Here is a 6,034-nt window from a genome sequence, read left to right as displayed (position 1 = left end):
TCACAGTCCCCAAAGGCAGAGAGACCAAAAGCAGCCTGGTATATCCCAGCCTCAGCATGCCGAGTGCATGCAGGGACTAAAGGAAGGACCCTGGGGGTGTGGGGGTAGTCAGGAATGGCTTCCTGGGGGAGGTGGAGCCTGGCAAAGACTTGAAGGACAAGTTGAAGGAGGGGTCCACTCTTTTTCTGGGCAGCACACAGAGTAGGAAGGAGAGGTCTTTTCAGCAGTGGAGACATTTGAGCTGAATCCCAAAAGGCAAGTAGTGGACAGAGGTAAAGGTGAGGTCTTCCAGGCAGCGGGGGCAGCACGTGCAAAGGCCCAGATGTAAGAATCGCATAGGGTGAGAGGGTAGGTGTACGACATAATGATTTGATACGCCCATATCATGGGTGATTACAATGATTTGATCATTATAAAATGATCATTACAGCAAGTCTAGTTAATTTCCATTACCACACACATAGTTATAATTTGTTTTCTTGAGAACTCTTTATTTTGGGGACATAGAGAAAGAGTGGTGAACGTATGGGGGTGGGTTGGGGTAGGGGCAGAGGGAGAGAGAGAGAGAGAGAGAATCCTAAGCAGGATCCACACTCAGCACAGAGCCTGAAGTGGGGCTCGATCCCACGACCTGAGCTGAAATCAAGAATCGGGCACTTACCTAACTGAGCCACCCAGGTGCCCCGAGATGAGAACTCTTAAGATCTACTCTCTTAGCAACTTTAAAATATAGGATACAGTATTGTTAACTAGAGTCACCGTGCTGTGCATCAGATTCCTGGGAATGACTTAAAACTGGAAGTCTGTACCTGTTGACCACCTTCACCCATTTCGCTCCCTACCCGCACCCCAGCTTCTGGCAACCACCGACCTGTTCTCTGCATCTACGAGTTCAGCTTTTTTAGATTCCACATATAAGTGAGGTCATACAACATTTGTCTTTCTCTGACTTATCTCACTGAGCATAATGCCCTCAAGCACCCTCCATGTCGTCACAAAAGGCAGGGTTTTCTTCTTCTTCCTCTTCTTTTTTTTTTTTTTAGAGTGGAATAGTATTTTTATATATATATATATATATTAAATATATATGGCATTTAATTCTATATACTATATATAGTATTTAAAAATATATATATATAAAATTTTCTTTATCCATTCATCTGCTCTTGGACACAGGTTGTTTCCATGTCTTGGCTATTGGAATAAAATGCTGCGGTGAACATGGGGGTACAGATATCTTTTCAAGGTAGGGATTTTTTTTCTTTGGGATAAGTATCTAGAAGTAGGATTGCTGGATTATATGGTAATTCGATTTTTAATTTTTGAAGTAACCTCCATAGTATTTTCCACAACAGTGGCTCCAGTTTGCATTTCTACCAACTGTGTACTAGGGTCCCCTTTTCTGCACATCCTCATCCACACTTGTTGTGTCTCACTCTCTCCCCCACCCCCTTTTTATAGTAGCCATTCTACCAGATGTAAGGTAAAAAAAAGTTTTTTTTTAAGGTAAAATATTTTGAATGCTGGGCAGGGAGTGACTTTACGCTGAGGGTGCTAGGGAGCCATGGAGTGTTGTAAAGCAGGGGGGAGTGACTCATGAGATCTGTGTTCTAGAAAAGAACCCTGGCTGCAGTTTGGGGGGGTAGACTGGAGATGAGACATGGGCCATTTGAAGGACAAGGCGCTAATTCGAGATAGAGGGGCTAGCAGGGCAGGGACCCAGGGGTGGGTGGATGGAAATGACAGTATCAAGGATGCAGAATGGAGAAGGCTCAGGGGTAATTATTTCCTGGGCAGATGTTAGCACAGAGAGGCAGAGGTGTTCTGGTCACCAGTCATTTAGCAGGTCATCTTCCTGCCCTCAGCATGGGCTACAAATACAGCTCCCAGGAAAGGAGTGTGCCACTGCCCAGGAGCTGGGAGTGTGGACGAGACAAGGATACCAGAGCCTCGCATAGGGCCCCTTCCTACGTGCTCAGCGGGTGCACATGACCCGCATCTGATCCTCCCTCATCACAATCCCACGAGGAGGGTGTAAATATTAATAGGCATGGCCTGCGGTGTTGGAATTTAGGCTGGTGGCTACATTTGGGGCGGAGAAAGAAAGGGAGCAGTGATGGAGGCTGAGAAGGGTGGGGTCTGGGAGGCCGACAGTGTTCCAGTTCTTGCCCCGGATAGTTCACGAGTGTGTTTTCCTTGTCCGGCTCGCCCCTCTATGCCTCCAGATGTGCATTCGCTTTTTTTCCGTAAGGGTTTTATGCCTCAACCAAACATAAAGACATAAGAAATACGTTATACGCGTTGAACAAAAAGACAAAGCATTGGGTTAAGTTTTGAGGGGGTCAGGGGCACCCTTAAGGTTCCGTTAGGAGGTGAAAGAGCCCAGCTGGGCACCCAGGAGGGCCCAAATCTGGAAACTTGGTTCTGGTCTTGGGGGGGGCTTTCGCTCGAGCTGCCCTTCCCCAAGTGACCTGCAGGGGGAGGCAGAGAGCAAGGGACGCACCCGAGGGGTGGTGGCCAGAGGCGCCCGCGGGAAGGGGGCGCTGCGGTCACAGGCTGCGGGCGCGGGGTGCCGACCCGCTGAGCCCCTGCAGGACTGGGCTCCCCCAGGATGCCAGCTCTTAGCCTATTTTACCAGGGGGACCCTGAGGGCCTGGGAGCAGGAAGGAGTCTCCCAAGGGGCAGGTTAGCTTCGCAGGATTCCCCACCCTACCCCTGGGTCCCCTACTCTAGCCCCAGCAGGGGAACCTGAGCTGCATTTCCCAGCTCTGAGGGGGCCAGGGGGCACTTGAAGGTCAAGAGTAGGATCCAGGATGCCCAGCTGACCCCTTAGGAGCAAGCCCTTCTGATTTCACTGATGCCCAGCCCAGCTCTGCTAGGAGGCAGGGGGAGGACAGAGATGAGCATCACAGCATGGTCCAGGGGGGGAGCCAAGCCTCCCTGAATGAAGCATCCAGGCTTCTCCCTGTGGGTGGGCACCCAGCACCTCCTGCATAAAGGGGGTGGGTGGGGGGAGCGATGCCAGATGGCACCCTTCAGGCCAGGTGTCCTGCAGCTCATCTCTTGACTTTTTAAATTTCCTGACTCACAGGGCAGGAGCAGCAGGGGGAGGCTTCTGAAGCTGGATACCCGTGGGGCTCCATTCTCCCCCCCCCCCATAGGGCCTCATGGGCAGAAGGCAGAGGATCCAGGGTCACATAACCGCCCCCTTCCTGTGTGCCTGGCTTTCTTCTTGTTTGCTCACAGTTAGCTTGAGCAAACACAACCTAGGGGAGGCAGGTGGGAAGTGCAAACCCTATAGCTGCCTCCCACACCGTGTGACCCTGGGGCTCTGTGGTTGCCTCTCTGAGCCTCGCTTGTAAACTGGGGAGGCCGAGCCCCATTTTGCCAGAAAGCAGCCTCTTGTGTGAAATGAAAATGCCCTACACGGGCCTGGCACACAGAGGGGGCTCGCTCTCCCCAGCAGACCCCGTTCGGCCAGCTGGAGCCTGCAGTGGGGAGAGCCAGAATTTAGGGCTATATATATATATATATATATATATATATTTTTTTTTTTTTTTAATTGGGAGAGGGGTAAATCTCCTATGCAGATTTCCAGATAATTCACCTCCATCAGCTCAGTGAGAAGAACACCACCAACAGTGATAGGTCACCACCTTGAGGGCGTATACCCTTTGTGACATATGCTGTGACAATATGGCCCTTCTGCTCTGTGTGGTTTTCCTCTCCAAATGCACAACCCTGTTCTGATCATGAGAAAAACAGCAGACAGATCCTGATTGAGGGACATTCTATAAATACATGACGAATGCTTCTCAAAACTGTCAGGGTGATCAAAACAGGGAAAGTCTGCAAAACCATCCCAGCCCAGAGGAGACCAAGGACACGTGAGGATTCAATGTAACGTGGTGTCCTGGGTGGGATCCTGGAACAGCAAGAGGACATTAGCAACAACTGAGGAAATCCTGATAAAGCATGGACTGTATATAGTTCATAAGAGCGCGTGAGTGTTGGTTGGTTACCTGTGGCCAGTCCCCATGGTAGGTGTTCATAATCGGAGAAGGGGACGTGAATCTGTACAACATTCTGAACCATACTCAGAGCCTCCGAGTTACAAGTCTCTTAAAATTCAAAGGTTGTTAAGAAGATTTTCGAGGGTGGCCATGAGACAACTTATTTTCACTAAGGAACACATTAAAAACCTCACCCAGACATTACCTGCGACCCTCAACTGTTTCAGAAAAGGAAGGATGTTCACTACAGTGGGAAGGCCTCTTGTCTCCAAAGAAAGAATGAGAGTGGACAGGGAGTGAGCCCAGGTTAGCAAAGAATTGAGACTCCTCATTTTTCTCATCTTGCCAAGGACCCTTGAGAAGTTGAGGGCTGTCATCCGCCCTGGAGCACGAGGGCAGAGTGAGAGATGGTTAATAATGACCATGACGGAGAACAGCAGCCACCCAACAAAAGCAGGGGTGAGGTTCCGTAGTGCAGGGTGCTACGGGGGCCGTGATGGGTGGCAGGGACAGCTGGGTGACTGATTGTCCCAGTTTGCCTGGGACTGAGGGGATTTCCTGGGCTTAAGAGCTTTGTTTTATAACTGAGACAGTTATAAAAAATAAAATAAAATTGAAAAACCTGGGATGGTCTTGGGAGAGCTGGGTTGGATAGTCCCACCTAACCAAGCAGGTGGTCGGGGTGGGGGTAGGGGAGAGCCTGCCCATCAGGCTTGTCCTATCCTTCAGTAGCTGTCCCCAACCTCCTAGAAGGGGAAAGGCAGGGCCTGGGTGTCCAGATTTTGTGATTACAATTATTTATTTATTTTTTTCAGAAGAAGCTAGAAAGTTTTTTTTTTTTTGTTTTTTGTTTTTTTTTTTTTTTTTCAAACACAAAAACTTCCAAGTTTCAAATATGGGCAGCTGATTCAAACAACTGTGGAATACTATCCAGGCCAAACCAAATGGTGCATTCCATGTTGGCTCCCAGGCTGCCAGTTTGAGACCTCTGGGAGTAGCTCTGATTTGCGTCCTTGAGCTGGTCCTGTGGCACTTCTGAGCCTCAGTTTCCCTGACTGTGAGATGGGAACCATTTTGCCTCCCATAGGGCCGTACGATCTGTCTGCAAGGCAAGTGCTCAGGCTGACACATAGGAAGCTCTCAATCAACAGGAGTTAACAAGAAAACATGCCAAGTGGCAAAACAGGACTGTCCATCACCAGATGAATGGATAAATACAGTGTGGCCCATCCATAAAGTGGACTATTTTTCAGCCTTTCAGAGGAACGAAGCACTTACACCGGCTATAACACGGGTGAATCTTGAAATCGTGATGCTAAGTGGGAGAAGCTGGTCCTTAAAGATCATGCATCGTACAATTCCATTTATAGGAGATGTTCAGAACAGGCAAATCCATAAAGGCAGAAATAAGCCAGGGGTTGCTGGTGGGGTAGGAGGAGTTGGCAATTGCCCGGAGTGAGGGCAATTGCTAATGGGTATGGATTTCAGGGAAGGGCAATGAAAATGTTGGAGAATTGATGGTGGGGATGGTTGCACAATTCTGTAAAAAGCCACTGAATTGTACGCTGTAGATGGGCGAGTTGTCTGGTATGTGAGTTATATTCCAATGAAGCTGTTGAAGAAAAGCCAACAGGCCATGAGCACAGTTCCCCTCCCAGCCCTGCTCCAGCTCCCTGGGCCTTGGTTCCCCACTTGGAGAACTCAGGTGTTGAATCGGGTACATCCTGAGTGTGCATCCAGCCCTGACAGCTTATTTTATCATAACAGATGGTCACATAGTCAGCAGGGCCGCCTGCCCACCAAGACCCGGGATAATGTGGGCCGTGGGTGGCCCGTGAGCTTGGAAGCGTGTCATTCCACCCTTGTCTGACAGGCCGCGGAGACTAGAAGGAGCCAAAGGGATCCCAATGGAGACACGCAGATGTTTGCTGTTGACAGTAGACATGTCAACAGATGTGGCTCAAGGATTTGCCAGCCTTTGTTGCCTGTTTACCAAAATTCCCTCAGTGAGGTTCACCTTC

The 6,034-nt window shown here is 49.6% G+C and overlaps 1 long non-coding RNA gene across 1 annotated transcript; it reads left to right on the top strand.

Moving 5' to 3' along the window:
- The first annotated feature begins 3,593 nt into the window (after positions 1 to 3,593).
- LOC140638447 (uncharacterized) lies at positions 3,594 to 5,268 on the top strand. The gene is made up of 2 exons (XR_012035482.1): positions 3,594 to 4,472; positions 5,101 to 5,268. It is a non-coding gene; the product is annotated as an uncharacterized lncRNA (long non-coding RNA).
- Positions 5,269 to 6,034: the final 766 nt, after the last annotated feature.

The sequence above is a fragment of the Canis lupus genome, chromosome 8 (assembly GCF_048164855.1).
Source record: "Canis lupus baileyi chromosome 8, mCanLup2.hap1, whole genome shotgun sequence".
In the NCBI taxonomy this organism is placed as follows: domain Eukaryota; kingdom Metazoa; phylum Chordata; class Mammalia; order Carnivora; family Canidae; genus Canis; species Canis lupus.
Note: the sequence above shows the minus strand (reverse complement) of the source record. Positions and strands in the feature narration are given on the sequence as shown.